This window comes from Humulus lupulus, chromosome 6, assembly GCF_963169125.1.
Source record: "Humulus lupulus chromosome 6, drHumLupu1.1, whole genome shotgun sequence".
Classification (NCBI taxonomy): domain Eukaryota; kingdom Viridiplantae; phylum Streptophyta; class Magnoliopsida; order Rosales; family Cannabaceae; genus Humulus; species Humulus lupulus.
This window is the reverse complement of record NC_084798.1, coordinates 180,614,993-180,631,403: the sequence shown is the minus strand read 5'-3', so window position 1 is coordinate 180,631,403 and position 16,411 is coordinate 180,614,993.

The window sequence follows — 16,411 nt, the reverse complement described above, 5'->3', positions numbered from 1 at the left end:
AGTTCCATTTTTGTCTCCCGATCGCATTTTAGAAGGAAACTTGAGTTCTAGGACTCGGATTCAAGTGAGGATCAAGGCATAGCGATTCTAGGGAAGATTAAAAGCTTATTAGCTGAAGGATTTAGTTGGAAACAACTCAATCGGAGGTAATCCAAGTTTTAAGTTCTAAGTTTTTACAGTTTTTAAGCTTGAATTGGACTTTGTGGTTTGATGAGTTTTTGCTAGATTTGAGACTTGGGTTTTATGGGTTTTGGATAATGGGGATGTTTGGGAACTTTGATTTTTGAGTTTGGAGATGTTTGGATAGGTTTTTGGAAGGTTTTAAAAGTGGAAAATCGAGGAAAAATGGCTGGTTCGTGGTTGGGCTGCAGCCTTGTTCTTGGGCGCCGGAGCCCAGGCTCGATGAAGAAGGTGGAGGTTGCGGATGGGCTGTTAGGGCCGCAGTGCTAGGCTTAGGCAGACAAGGATTCTGCCTCTGTTTGGAGGCGGGCTGTGGCACTTGAGAGGTAGGGCCACAGCGCTTGAGGCCATTTGTGGCCAAATTGATGTTTTGATTGTGGAAACTCAAACCTTAGGCCTCAGGATCATTCCTACTACCCAGTTTAGTAGGATTCAATGTCTCGGAGGCTAGGTCTTGGTTCCGGGATTGGTTTTAGAACTTGAACTCATTGGACCACTGTTTATGGTTGTGACTAGGTTATCACTAGAGGCTTGGAATCGGGATCGTGCTTGTGGCTCATTTTTTGGTAGCTTGTGCTTGGACCAGAGGTAAGAAAACTGCACCCCATATGTGATATGTATGGTTATTCTTGATGCATGTTTGATGTTTAAATGTGGACATTGATAGCATATCGAATTCTTAGCAATCTTGCTCACTTGTGCATGTTATTATTGAGGCATGTCGAGTGTTTAAATGTGATGCATGTGATGCACGAGAAACATGTGATTAGGGCATGCCATGAATGTTGAATATGAGATTGGTCAGAGCTTGAGTCTTTGTGTTTGTGTATGATCATAATTATGCTAGCAATTGTTAAGTAAGCATGCTGAATGCCCTACTTTTGGATATTTGACATATGATATATGCCTAGTAGCATTGCTTACTTGTGCGTGGCTTTCACTAACTAGTCAGAATTGGCAATGGTGTCAGTATTAGCTGTGAAGCTGTGACCTACTTGTCAAGTTCGCAGTAGTATTGAGCACTAGTCACTTGGTATTGACTAAAAAGTCAAGGACGGACTTAGTGTGTTTAACGCAAGCCGATAAAAGATTAGATATAATCGACATCTGCATTGAATGACTCAAATGAGCATTAATGCCGGACCGACCTCAAGTTTGATGAAAACTAAAAGCGCTTGTCTAGACAAAGGCTAGTCATTTAGAGGCAGGGCCAGCGAGCCCAGTGACTGTTTAGTCACATGGCTGTGGGTTCCAAGCCCGTGTGACTTACCCATTAGTCACTCATATGTTTAAACTAGTGACTTACCCATCAGTCACTTAGTATGGTTTACCAGATCCTCAAGTGTTAAATTGCTCATCTGATTAGAGCCATTGCCAGAAAGCCTAGCTGACGGTTTCGTTACACGGTTGTGGGTGTTGAGCCCCATAGTGACTTGCTTGTCAGTCACTCATTATGGTTTAACAGAACCTCAAAGTGATATTTACTCATCTGCTCAGGGCTATAAGCTCTGTATGATCATGATGATCATCATTGGCATGGCTGTGGGTGCTGAGCCCCATGGTGACTTGTTTTTCAGTCACTAAGTATGGTTTACCAGAACCTCCAGTGTTAAATCACTCGTCTGATTAGGATTGACTTGATAGTCATCCAATCAGGAGGGCTGAATTTCTTATCCTAGATTCCTTACCATTATCTGAATTTATTTGCATGCTTGAATAGAGCTATATTTTCTAGGCATGCCATATATGATTTGATGTCATGATATGACTGTTCATGAGCACATTGAGTTTTCTTGCTGGGCTTTGGCTCACGGGTGCTATGTGGTGCAGGTAAAGGAAAAAGAAAGTTGGATCATCCTTGAGTTAGCGAGCTTAGGTGACGACGTGTACATATGCGACTGCTCGACCACCACAGCTGAGGTTTGAAAGAGGAACTAGGGTTAAACCCAGAGGAGGAAGCGCCTTTAATAGACTTGGGAATAGAGGACTTGACCTGTGAGTTGTCTTCGACCAGCTCCAGGAATGCAATGGTTCTAATGTTGAAGGACCTATTGCACCAGTAATCCCACCTGCACCACAAGTAGGAGTTGCTGCATTCCCAGCCGTTGCACCAGTAGTTGTGCCACTAGTTTCTCCAGAAATCCAAGCGCAACTAGATGCCCTCACTCAGATGGTTCGGGAGCTAACTGCACCAAAACTCACTGAAATTGATATAGAAAGAAGAAAACGATGTCATTTCTCTGAACGAATCAATGTTCTTACAATCTCTCCCAAGTTCAAGATGCCAACTTCGAAAATGTATACGGAAAAGGAAATCCAATTTCACACGTCAACAACTTTGAAATACAAACAGCTCTTCAAGGAGTAAGAGATGATGTTTGTTATAGGATTTCCCCTGCTACCCTAGCTGATTCTGCTCAACAATGGTTCTTTAAGCTAGAACTAGGAACCATTACATCTTGGGTTACATTTGTGAGACTCTTCTACTCACAATTCTTTGCTACTCGTATCCCACCAACTGAACTCAACGACCTTGCTGATATAAATCAAGGACCTAATGAGCCCCTGAAAGACTATGTCCTACGTTTCATGCAAGAAGCTGCTAGGTCCAGAACGATCAGTGATGATGGAAAACTGATGGCCATCATGGATAGGATCCAAATAAAAGGTCCCCCATGGACTGATCTCAGAAGAAAGACTGTCTACTCAACTAGAGAGTTTTTAAATCGAGCAGATGAGTTCATTAAGATGGAAGAATCTATTCAAAGAGCAGATCAGGCTAACCAAGCAGGCAACAGTGCTACTCCAGCCAAAAATATTTGTGCACCTAACTAGAACCAGACAACCAATGGTAATGGTAATAAACGAAGTAATAATTCCAACAGTGGAAACAATAATGATAACAAATGGGATGATAAGCCACAAGAATACACTCCTCGTTTTACCATTAATTCTACGCTATTAGGGTAACGAGCAGAGGTCTTTCAAGCTACACAAGCTGAAGTGCCTTAGAGGAACCTAATCCTATAAGGAAAGATATAAGTAAGAGATACGCGAATAAGTTTTGTCCCTTTCATAACGACTACGAACATGACACCAATGAGTGTAACCAGCTCAAGGATGAAATCAAATTTCTCATCCGCCAAAATCACCAGTGCATGAGAAGATATATTCAAGGTCCTGTTGAATAGAATCAGGATGTTGCACCCAATATGGATGCACCAACCTAACCACTACAACCAGCCCCAGTAGCTGGTCATTTAGACATGATCTAGAGGGACCACACCTAGTAGGTGATAGTAGAAAGGCTCTAGAATGTTATGTCTAGACACTTCACCATGAACTGAAAGATGTGGTGTTGGCCATCAAGGATCATACTCCCAATACACCTCAGTATGAATGTAAGCCCACAACATTCACTGAGGATGATGCTGCACTTGTCAAATTCCCGCAAAATGTCCCTCTGGTAATAGAAGCCTAGATTTCCTATATGATCGTTGCCATTACAATGATAGATCATGGCTCCTCCGTAAAAATCATTTTCAAAACTACCCTTGAAAGGATGAAGTTATGTGTACGAGATCTGGAGCTCTACGCACAGACCATGTATGGCTTTACTGGAGAAGGAATGACTTTAGCTGGAACAATTAAACTAGCATTGACTGTGTGAACTGCACCAGCAAATAGTACAGTCATGGTCACGTTTGTGGTAGTCGACATTCCCTTGGATTTCAATGCCTTACTTGGAAAACCGATACTAATCGACCTAAGAGCCATTACATCCATATTCCACTTAATGATGAAGTTTCCCACTAACGCCAAAATTGTGTGTACTAAGGGAAACCAGAGAGAGGCTCGAGAGTGCTACGATTCTTCCATCACTACCACTAAAAAAGGCTTGGCAACGACCATCATGATATTTGTTGGACCAACAAAGAGTAAGGCAATAACAACAGTGATGGGAGTGAGCACTATCAAAGAACAAGCCAAAACCTCATCGGATAAACCGAGCAGCTCAAAATAGGGAGTTGCCCAAAGTGAAGGAGAAGATATTGATCCTCGCTTTGGGGACTTTGATACTAGAGTGGGACCGCTTGAAGACCTGGACAAAGTTCCACTTGACCAAAACGAACCGACCAGAAAAGTAAAAATTGAAAAAAACTTAGCTGAAGAAGTCAAGTCTAAACTTATAAGTTTTTTGAGAAATAACCAAGACGTGTTCACCTAGTTGCACAAGGACATGGTGGGCATTAACCTCACTATTATCAGTCATGCCTTGAACATAGGCAAAGATAACTTCAGACATGCGCAACAGAAAAGAAGGCTGCTCAACAAAGAAAGATCTAAGGCCTTAAAAGAAGAAGTCCAAAGACTGAAAGAGAATTGATTCATAAGAGATTCTTTCTACCCTGAATGGGTATCTAATCCTATCCTAGAACCAAAGACCAATGGAAAATGAAGGAATTGTGTGGACTTCACTGATTTAAACAAGGCATGTCCCAAAGACTGTTTTTCTCTACCAAAAATTGACCAGCTGATCGATGCCACCTCAGGACATGAAATCCTTATATTTATGAATGCCTACTCGGGGTACAACCAAATCAGTATTTACCCACTCGACGAGGAGCATACCAACTTTAGAACTGAGATAGGCTTATACTGTTACAAAGTAATGCCTTTTGGACTAAAAAATGTTGTTGCAACATACCAGCAACTGGTAAATATGATGTTCAAAGAACAGATAGGCAACAACATGGAAGTTTATGTTGATGATATGCTGGTAAAGTCAAAAAAGTCTGGGGGGGGGGGGGGGGCACATAGCGAATCTAGCAGAATGCTTCACCATTCTCAAGCATTACGATATGAAGCTTAACCCTTTAAAATGCTCATTTTGGGTACGCTCAGGAAAGTTCCTTGGCTTTATTGTCAATTCAAGAGTCATAGAAGCTAATCCATAAAAAATCAAGGCTTTACTTGACATGAAATCCTCGACCAAGATAAAAGAAGTACAAAGCCTAATGGGATGGATCACAACTCTTAGTAGCTTCGTCTCAAAATCAACAGACAAGTGTGTGCCATTTTTCAACCTGCTAAAGGGAAATAACAAGTTTGAGTGGACAAAAGAATGTGAAAAGACTTTCCAAGCACTCAAAGATCATTTGGCACAACCACCAGTCTTGTCAAAGCCAATTGATGGGGAAACACTTTAACTATATCTAGTAGTTACAGAACATGCTATTTGTGCAACCCTTATTAGAGAAGCAGACATAATCCAACATCCAGTGTATTACATAAGCAAAAGGCTGATTGGAGTAAAAACGCGATACACGCTAATAAAAAAATTAGCCTACTGCTTGTTGTTAGCAGCAAGAAAGTTAAGGCCCGAATTTCAAGCTCACCCTATCACAGTACTAATCGACCAACCTCTTAGGCAGGTGTTGCAAAAATTGGAGGCATCTATTAGACTACTTAAATGGGCAGTAGAGATAGGGCAGTACAAAATCACATACCAGCCAAGAACTGCTATCACAAGATAGACCTTAGCAAAATTTATTGCTGAATGCACTGGAATACTAGAGGAAAACAAGCAAACAAAGGAGAGAATGGTGAAGAAATTTGGCCAATATGGAAGTTGTTTGTAGATGGGTCCTCAAACGAACATAACTCTGGAGTTGGACTTATCCTTATTACACCTGAAGGTCATCGTATTCATTGCACACTTAGATTTGGTTTCAATGACTCAAACAATGAGGCCGACTACGAGGCTTTACTAACAGGATTGCGACTCGCTAGGGATGTTAAAGCTCTATCAGTAGACATATATAGTGATTCACAACTGGTCGTGAATAAGATATTTGGCGAATACCAGGCTCGAGGCATAAAAATGGTCTTCTACCTTAGCAAAGCTAAAGATCTTTTGGCATAGTTTAAGAAGTTTACCATACAACACATACCCTGTGACCAGAATTCCAACGTTGATGCCTTAGCAAATTTGGCAAGTACCATGGATGAAGATACTCTAAACATAATACCTGTCGAGCACCTTGCCTAACCAACTATAAATGAATCAGAAAAAATGCTACTGCTTAATAAAACCCCCTCCAAGATTACTCCTATTGCAACATACTTGGAGCAAGGAATTTTACCTCAAGACAGAAATGAGGCTCAAACTTTTTTGAGGCAAGCTGCTAGATACGCAATCATTGATGGGGTGATGTACATAAGAGGATACTCGATGCATCTACTCTGGTGTGTTACTAGAGTATAAGCAGAACTGATAATGATTGAAGTGCATGAAGGATTCTGTGGCAATCACGCAGTGAGGCAGAGTCTAGCTAAGAAGATATTGCTACACATGTATTTTTTTTTGCCAACGATGAATGAAGATTCTATGGAGTATGTGCGAAAATGTGACAAGTGCCAAAGATTCTCCAAAATACATCGAGCGGTCCCCAATGAACTTAAACAAATGCAAAGCCCATTACCCTTTGCTGTGTGGGGTATTGACTTAATCGAGAAACTACCAACGGGAAAAGGTGGAGTAAAATTTGTAGTGGTTGCAGTGGATTGAAGCAGAACCACTATCAACCATTACTTTGAAGAAAGTGCTCGATTTTGTATTAACAAATATAATCCGCAGCTATGGGCTACCAAAGAAAATAGTTTCAAATAACGACACCCAGTTTGACAGCGATTTGTTCACAGACTTTTGTGTTCAGCATGGTATCACTAAAATCTTTTCAGCAGTGGCACATCCTCAAGAAAATGGACAAGTGGAAGCTGTCCACAAAACTTTGAAGGATACAATGAGAAAACGACTCGAGCAGGCTAAAGGCAATTGGTCAAACATTTTACCATAAGTGTTGTGGTCATAACGTACTATTGCTCGTACCTCAACTGGCCATACTCCATTCTCCTTAGCTTATGGAGATGAAGCTATGATACTTGTTGAGTTAACCCCCCCCCCCCCCAATCACTTCGAAGGACTACGTATGACCAAGAACAAAACCACTTGTTAGCTGAAACCCTTGATCTGATCGATGAACAAAGGGAGAAATCACAATTGTGAATGACTGTTTACCAGCAAAAAGTGGCCAGATACTTTAATTCTTGCGTAAGAGATATAAAATATGCCCCAGGAGATCTAGTATTGAGACAAGTGTTACAAAACACTAAGGACCATGCAACAGGAGTTTTGGGACCCAATTGAGAAGAACCATACCAGATCATAGAAGTTTTACAGCCAGGAACGTATAAACTTGCTTGATTGAATGGTGAACTAGTCGCAAGATACTGGAATGGTGAACACTTACGCAAATATTATCAATAAACGCTAGTTTAAAGGCACACTTTTCCCACTTACTTCAACCAGCATAGTTTTAGATTTATTTTATTTGTAAGGCACGATTGTTGTCCACTATTTTATTCTTTACTTATATTTGGTTGTAAGGCACGTATTGCCCATTTTTAGTAAACACCAATTATTACTTAGACAATTTTTTGTTATTTTGTTATCAAGGATGTTTTTCCCTTAAAAATGACTAGTAACCTATGATTAGTTTAATTCTTAATGTTTTTATTCAAAACATTCATTGCTCGTAGAATTTTTAATTCAATAGACACAATTTTTCCATGTTATTGTAACGTCCCAAATTCCCTAATATGGCCTAGTGCCTTGATTAGGGTGCCAAGAGGGAAATACTTGGTTTATGGCATTATTATGTGATAATATCCATGGTTATGTGAGTTATATTATTATATGGCTGTATTTGCATGCATGTAGGCCCATTTCTTATTAGAATGACATTTTCGTAATTTTGACATGTTATGAATATATTTGAATATATATGTACATATATGTGATATATGTGTGAGACCACATTATTATGTGGATATATTTGGATTATTCGGCATGAGGCAATTCCAGTGAGCAAATTTGCAAAAAAGTCACAACGAGAGTTAATACTGAGCTCGGGGTGAGCCAAGGGGTAATTTGGTAATTTATTACATTACTGGGATTGATTGGGTAATGGGAAATTGTTTGGTAATTATTTGAGGATATTGGAATTAACGGGAATTATAAGGCGTTAATTATGATTAACGAGGTGTGAGACAAATGACCACCTTGTCCTTGAGGGCATTATAGAACCTAAGATTTACTAAGAGGTATATTGGTCATTTCCTTCCTAAAGGATAGATATACTCAGCCATTTTAGAAGGCAGGGGGAACATTTAGAACATAGTACAATAACTCTCCCCCTCTTGTACTCCTTTCTCTTTCTAAGTGGGGTTTGAAGTTTTGAAAGAATGCTTGGATTTTTGGAGTGGAATATTGGGTTTGAGGCTTGGGGAAGGCGTAGGCAAGCTTGGGGATTTCTAGGAACCCATCTTCAATGAGAAAGGTAATGGTTTTAACTCTTGATTCTCTCTGATTTTCTGAGTTCTTACTCTGTTCTTGAGTTTTACAAACTCAAGACTTGGAGTATGAGTTCCTATGGAGATTTTGGGTATTTGTTGCTGTTTTAATGTTGCTAAGCGACTGGGTAAACTATTTGGATGATTGAAATGTTGATTTGAGGGGCTGGGGACCCGTTGGGGTCAGATTTGAAGCTTTGAGGTTCTGAGAGATTCTGGGAAAAACCCAGAATTTTGGGTTGCTGGCATCAGCTTTGTAGCGCTAGGTAGGTAGCACTACAATGCTAGTCTGATTGGTGGTTTAAGTTTCTAACTTTAGAGTTGTAGCACTATGAAGTTTTCAGGACTTGATTTTTCGGTACCTTTTGGGGCTTTGACTCGAGGGCTCAAGGGATGATTCCACCACCCTGTTTGGTGAGATTGGAGGTCCCGAGAGCGCAGGATTTGTCCTGGGATTGGATTTTGAAATTTAAACTCATTGAAACACCGTTTATGGTTATGCCTAGGTTACCGCTAGGGCTCGGGACAGGATCGTGCTCAAGGGTCGTTTATATATAGCTTGTGCTCGGACCAAAGGTAAGAAAACGACACCCAATACGTGATATATGTGATTAGGGCTTAGCCATGTTGTTGATTATAACTATGGATAGGGCTGGCTCCCTGAGAATGAACGTGATTATGGCTATGATTGTGCTCGTTGATTAAGCATGCTTGAGTGCTCTATGTCTAGATAATTGTTACTGGTTGTTTACATTGCCTGCATAATTAGGGCTCAGCCCTATTAAGGAGCATTTTTATTAATATGTTTGTATCTGATTGGCTGAAATATTTGATCGTCCTTTATGCATACTTGAATTATCTGAAGTATTCTTATCTGTATCTGTATTTGTAATTGTATATGCATCTATAGTATGATATCCAAATACCTGTTAGAGCCTTGACTTATTAGTCAAGAGAGTCAATAGTGCACTGCGCACTGATCGAAAGGCTAGGGCCCTATTAGGGACGTACTAATACGTTGGCCGATCCTATAGTCGCTTGGAAAACAAAGCACTTGGCTAGCTCTATAGCTAGTTACTCAGAGCTAGGGCAAAGGGCCCCAGGTGATTCTATGGTCACATAGCTAGGGGAAAGGGCCCAGGTTGACTTTATGGTCATCTGATTAGGGATGCAGGCCCTAGAATGATTCTATAATAATTTTTTTGTACTTGTATGCATGCATGGGTGGGTTATTACTGCTGGGCATGCTAGATATACATCTGGATATGTATATATTATTCATGCACTTATATTAAGTTTTCTTGTTGGGCCTTGGTTCATGGGTGCTATGTGGTGCTAGTAAAGGGAAAGGAAAGCTGGACCAGCCATGAGTTGGAGAGCTTAGGTGGCAATGTGAACATATGTGGCCGCTTGACCACCACAGCCAAGGTTTTTGAGAGGAACTAGGGTTAAACCCTATTTTTTCCACTTAGGTTGGCAGATTGTAACTTTTGAGTTGTAATGACCATTTTGGAACTGTAAACAACTTTGTAAAAGTTTATTATGGGATCCCATGTACAATTTAATGTTTTAATGAAATAACCATTCCTTTTGACTGAATTTTTTAACCCTGGACCATTAATCACACTTAGATGCACGTTTATGGCCTAATGACTCGTTAAGTGGGTTAAGCACTATTTAAAATACACAGTGTAACAGTATTGGCTTGCCAGGGTGTTATAGTTATTACACAAGGGAGTGTGCTAAACACACTCAATATTTCCAACTTTTGTTATTATAACAAGTATTGCTTAACATGTGATATTCTTTAACAACATATGAGTATACTACTTTATGAAAGGAATTCGAGCAGCTGTGTTAGCTCGACCAGGACTGGTTATTTGGCAAGTGACCAAGGACTTACCTCCTCAATCACTTGGGGGGCATATAAGGTATACATAATCGCACATAAGGAAATGAGGGAAAAAGCACTACTAAGTAGTACTTAGAAATTTTTTCAAAATTTATAAAGTGTTGTGCTTTGTTCATAAAGAACATGGAAACAAAAAACTTTGTTTGTTTAACACAAGCAAGAAAGTTTAAAATCACATATAGCATTTAAATTGATATATCTAGTCAAAATTAATGAGCAGCATAGTATATGTAATGCAAGAAGAATATTACAAAAATATCTGAGATTAAAAGCTGCTCAATCATTACCAGTGTTTTTTCACCATGAACCTTACAGTTCAGGTGTCCAGCAAAAGAAAAAGAAAAATATTACTTCCAACAACACTCCATCTCAAGGCTCGACCACCTCAGAATCTTCCTGCTTGGGCCTCTAGTCACCATCAGGATTCAAGGAGACTTTTGGGGAAGCATCAGCTAACTCCTCTTCACGGGCTAGGCATTTACCAATCTCTTTGTCCCAAAGGTTGGCAGGCAGGTAGTCAAAGTTGGCCTCCTTATTTTTTTCCAGAACATGAAAAAAACAATTGAAGGCCACACTCCTGAACTTTATTAGGTCTAAGGAGTGTTAATCCTTATCCTTAGCTAGCTCATCCTCTAGCATCTTTTTCTCATCCGCCAGCTTCTGCTGCTCTACCTCTATCTGCTTCATGCGCTCCTCGAGGCTTACCCTCCTCTATTCAAGCTCCTCGATATAGCGCTTTTGCTTGGTCCCTATCTCCTCGAGCGCCTTAATCACCTTGCCCTTGTTTTGACCTCGATGATTCTGTCCTTCAGATCATCCTAAAGCTCCTTGCAGAGGTTCTAGTTGGTAATGTTTGATTCCTTAAAGTTATTTACGGCTGCCCGTCTTCAACTACTCTGCAACCCTGAGTGCTTTAGTTCGGGTATTGACGAGAGTTATCATAACCTACAGGAACAATAGAAGTTAGACTCGACCAGGAAACTTGTACAATAATTTTAAAGATTGAAAATAGATACTTACTGAAAGGTAGCTCAGACATGGCGCGACAAAGTCCTGAGTCCACGGAAGAATGCTCGTGGTTATTGAAGGATTCAATAGTCAGACGGTGTTGGGCAAGCGACTGAGCCTGGGAGGAGATGGCATCCACAACAACCTTCAAGTTCCCCTTAGCCCACTCGGTCTAAGCAGTAATTGGGTCCATGGATGGTCAGATGGCAGGAGAGGGAGTAGTTTGGCTAGCAGGAGATTCCTGACCAGCGGAGGGAGTCTGGATAGGAGAAGATGGAGAAGGTGTCGTAGGAGAGGCAGGAGTAGGAGGTTCACTCCTTGGCAGCTAGCTCTTTGCTCGAGTTGGCCTCAGGAGCCACCTTTCTTTTTGTGCCTCCCCTAGTCATGGATGGAGGTGAGGCGTAGAGATTAAATATGTCTCTCTCAAACATTTCTATAGATAAAAGATAAGCATTAAAGATAATATCAAAGAAATAAAACAAGCAGAAACAAAAGCCTATTTCAACACTCAACAATAGCAAGCAGTTCGCAAACAACTTATATTACATAGGAATTCCTCCAGCACCTGCTTGTCTTTCCTTTTGTCCGTGGAAGGTGTTGGAGCCCTTGGGCAAGGAGCATCCTCGTGCTCCCTAATACTAATCCCTGTTGCCCTCCCCGTTTAAGGAACATGAGTATCTTGAGGCTATTTGGATCGCCTCACCTCCTCGCCAACTGCCGGATCGACAGTTCTTCCACAAGCTGCACCCTCAATAGTGCCTCCCTCGTTGTTCTGGTGGGCCTTAAGCAGAAGAACCCTCCTCAGATTGTTCCTGATCATGAGCAGCCGACAGCTCTTCTGCTCGCAGGAAAAATTGTTTAATGCCCTGGATAGCCAAGACCATTACACTGTGTATTTTAAATAGTGTTAGACTTGCTAATAAAGTCATTTGGACATAAATGTGTTACTAAGGTTAATTAACAGATTAGGATTAAAAGATTTTGATCGTAGAAATAATTGTTTTCATTAAAAAGTTTGATTCTGCACATGGGATCTCAAAAATAAGTGTTTATAAGGCATATACAACTTCAAGATAATTAAAAGGAAAGTCTGCCTAAGCGACAAAATTAAGTTGGCTCCAGTCCCTGTTGATTTCTCGGCTGTGGCGGTCAAGCAGCTGCAAATGTACACGCCGCCCCTAAAGCTCTCCAACTCACGGCTGATCCAACTTTCCCTTTCTCTTACTTTCACCACATAGCACCCGTGAGCCAAGGATCAACAAGAAAAAAAAATCATAAACACAAATGAACAACAATATATAAACAGTAGACTCAAATCGTTCAACTCAAATAATAAGAGGACATGAGAAATGAGCTAGGCAGTAATTGTAACGACCCAAATTCGCTAATAAGGCTTAAGGGCCTTGATTAGTGTGCCTGGAGGGCATAATGGGAATTAAGTGTGATTTTAATGAGTAAAATGCGTGATTATGATTTAAAGCATGTTATATGACTATTTGAATATTTGAGATGGATGACTATGTGTATTAGTATGGATGTAGGCCCTGATTAGGTTAGAAGGGCATAATCGTAATTTTGGCCACTATGGGCATAAATGTGTTGATATATGTGATAATTGTTGAGACCACATTATTATGTGGATATATCTATGATCTGTGACTCGAGACGATCCTAGTGTGCGGTTTAGCGGAAAAGTCATGGCGGGGATTTATACTTGGCTCGGGGTGAGCCTAGGGGCATAAATGGGAATTTAGTGAGTACATTGGAGTCTATTTTGACATCGAGGAATATTATTGGTGATTAATTAGGTATCAAGAATTAAGCGGTAAATATTAGAGACACTCAAGGAATTAGCGGGAATCGGGTAAAATGACCAAAATGCCCTTAAGTGGATTAAAGGACTTGAGATTAAAGGGGAGGGCAGTAAGGTCATTTGGCTTGCAAGGGATAGATGTGCTGAGGTTTTATACTTAGTGGGAATTGTAGAAAAGGGTAGAAGGCTAAGGAAAGAAAGAAAAGAAGGAAAAAGGAAGAAAAGGAAAGGGAGAAAACAGAGAGTTTCCTAAGGTCGGTTTATGCTTTCTTCATCAGTTTCTTGAGTATTTTTGGAGCAAAGCTCAGGGAGGAGCTAAGTTAGGCTGAGAATCAAGAATCCTAAGCTAGGCTTGGAGAATTGGCAGAGGTTTGGCAAGAACACCCTAACACTTGAGGTAAGGCTTGGTAGTTTCTTCAGTTCTTGGTTTTGGTTTTGAACTATGGTGTATAAGCTGAGTTTGATGGGAACTTTGGGAGAATTCAGCCCAAAGTTTGAGGAAGAGCAAGCTAAGGAGGTGTAGAGGTTCTCTTGAAATCAAATTCCCATTAAAGGTATGAAGTTCTGAGCTTTAACTTTGATGTTTTGGCTGGTTTCTGTTGAGTTTTGAGTTTAGGGTTAGTTATGGTGAATTTTGGGATTAGGGATGCATGTGCTTGAGTTTTGGGTATTTGGGGTGCTTGGGATGAGTGGAGTGTGTTGATAAAATTTTCTTTGAGTTTGGTGAAGGTTTGGAGAAGTTTTGGTTGAGTTTGGTTCGAGGAAATCGCAGGAGGGAAAATTGGGAGGCTGCCTGTCTGTGACTAGCGCTACAGCGCTAGCCTTTGGGCGCTGTAGCGCTAGGCCAAGCTTCCTGGGGGATTTTGCTTCTGCTTGTAGTGCTGTAGCGCCCTCCTAATAGCGCTGTAGCGCTGCCCTGTTCTCATAAAGGGATTTTAGGGTTATTTTCAAGAGTTTTTGACCAAGGGTTTGGGGTTTGATTCCACCACCTTGTTTGGTGGAACTAGGACTTCCCGAGGGCTCAGGATTGGCCCCAAGGCTAGATTTTGGACTTGAGTTTTGATGATGAATTTGGCCTACGGTTGTGTTTAGGTGAGCGCCAGGGCTCGAGAGGGATCGTGCTCAAGGAGTCGAGTGATCAAAGCTAGCAAATTGAAAGGTAAGAAAACTGCACCCGATTATATGCTTGTGATGGGACTAAGTGCTCCCGATATTTGTATTATGTTAATGATGTTATTATGCCATGGGACATGTGATAGCGGCCAAAGGGTGCTGTACACAATACTTGCGCACAGGGCGTGGCTTGGCCACTGGTAGCCGAGGACAGCTTAATATTCACTGAGCTCGGTTTAAGCGGGCCGAAGTCAGTGGGATAACGGAGGGAGCGGCCTGAAGGCGCTAGCCCTAGTTATCATTTGTGAACTGATATATGATATGAGTTGATTTGTTTAGTATGTGGAATACTTGTTTATACTGAATGCTTATAAGGTTGAGAATATGTGATGCGATATGAGATACTGAATTGTCTGTTGATTGCTTATGCTCTGTTGTTGTGTTTTCTTGTTGGGCCTTGGCTCACGGGTGCTACGTGGTGCAGGTAAAGGCAAAGGCAAGTTGGACCAATCCTGAGATGGAGAGCTGCTGGGTTGAATGTACATAGCCAGCTGTTCGATCGCCATGGTCGAGGAGTGGGTCAGGACAGGGATTTCCTTACTGTCTGTTTTGCCTTAATATGGCTTGATATTGTATTTAAACCTTATGACTTTTGTAAGCGGTCTTTAAACTTAATATTTTTGGGATCCCGTGTAAGCAGGAAACGTCTCGTTATAAGAATGTGAATTTTGAGACCAAAGCATTTTAACCCTAGTTCCTTTATAGTTTCAATAACACGTTTTTAATTTAATGACTTGATTAGCAAGTCTAGCACTTTATAAACACACAGTGTAACAGTCTTGGCTATCCAGGGCGTTATAACTTGGTATCAGAGCGTCCTAGGTTTATGGGTCCTTAAGACTGGCTGGATATGTACATTCGCCGCGAGAGATAAGCTCAACTCAAGGTTTGGTAATTGTGTATACATCATTATGTGTTTAAATGATTTGAGTGAGATATGATTGTTGATAACTATTTGATGAATAGGGAGCATGAGATACTGATAGGGCCTGGCCCTTGACTATTGCATGATGCTATTGAGGCGTGCTTATTAGCACTGCTGTGTATGTGAATGGATATCTGGATGAATTGTTATAAATTGATTGCTTGTGAATGATTGGAGTTCCAGTGATGGATCATGAAAGGATTACTACCCTGTCATCATAGCCTAATTGCCGAGTCGTTGATTGCAGATTGACATGGATAGTTATGCGTCCAAGAAAATCCACGCGACTAGCCGGCAGGTCTAGGGATAGAGATGATGATCAGGGCCCGACCCCTCTGCCAGTCCCTGAGAACTGGCAGCAGTTAATGGCAGACATGCAGACTTGGCTTCAGAGCCAAGATGAACAGATCCGAATTCTGCGGCAGCAGGCTCCATCTGGGAGTGTTGCCCCTATTGTGCCACCGGCGGTGGTACCTGTAGTGCAACCAGTTAAGGTTGGGACCAAATGAGAACCGTTGTATGAACGGTTCAGGAAGCAGCAGCCCCTGATCTTTGAGGGAGGACCTGATCCACTGAAGGCTGAACAGTGGATGACTATGATTACTACCATTCATGATTTTATGAGGGTGGAAGGACATGACAGAGTGGCCTGTGCCACGTATATGCTGAGGGAGGATGCTCGAATCTGGTGGGAGGTGGCATCACAGACCAGAGATGTTACTGCATTGACTTGGGAAGGGTTTAAAGACTTGTTTAGTCAGAAGTATTATAATGTTGCCATCAGGGCAGCGAAGATTAACGAGTTCGTGGGGCTGGTTCAGGGCAGTATGACAGTTACAAAGTATGCCTTGAAGTTTGACAGACTTGCCAAGTTTGCACCGGATCTTGTGCCTACCGATGCAGCTAGGCAGGACAGATTTATCAGAGGGCTGAATGCTATGATAGCCCGAGAAGTGAGAATTAACACAGTTCTTGGAGGGACAAC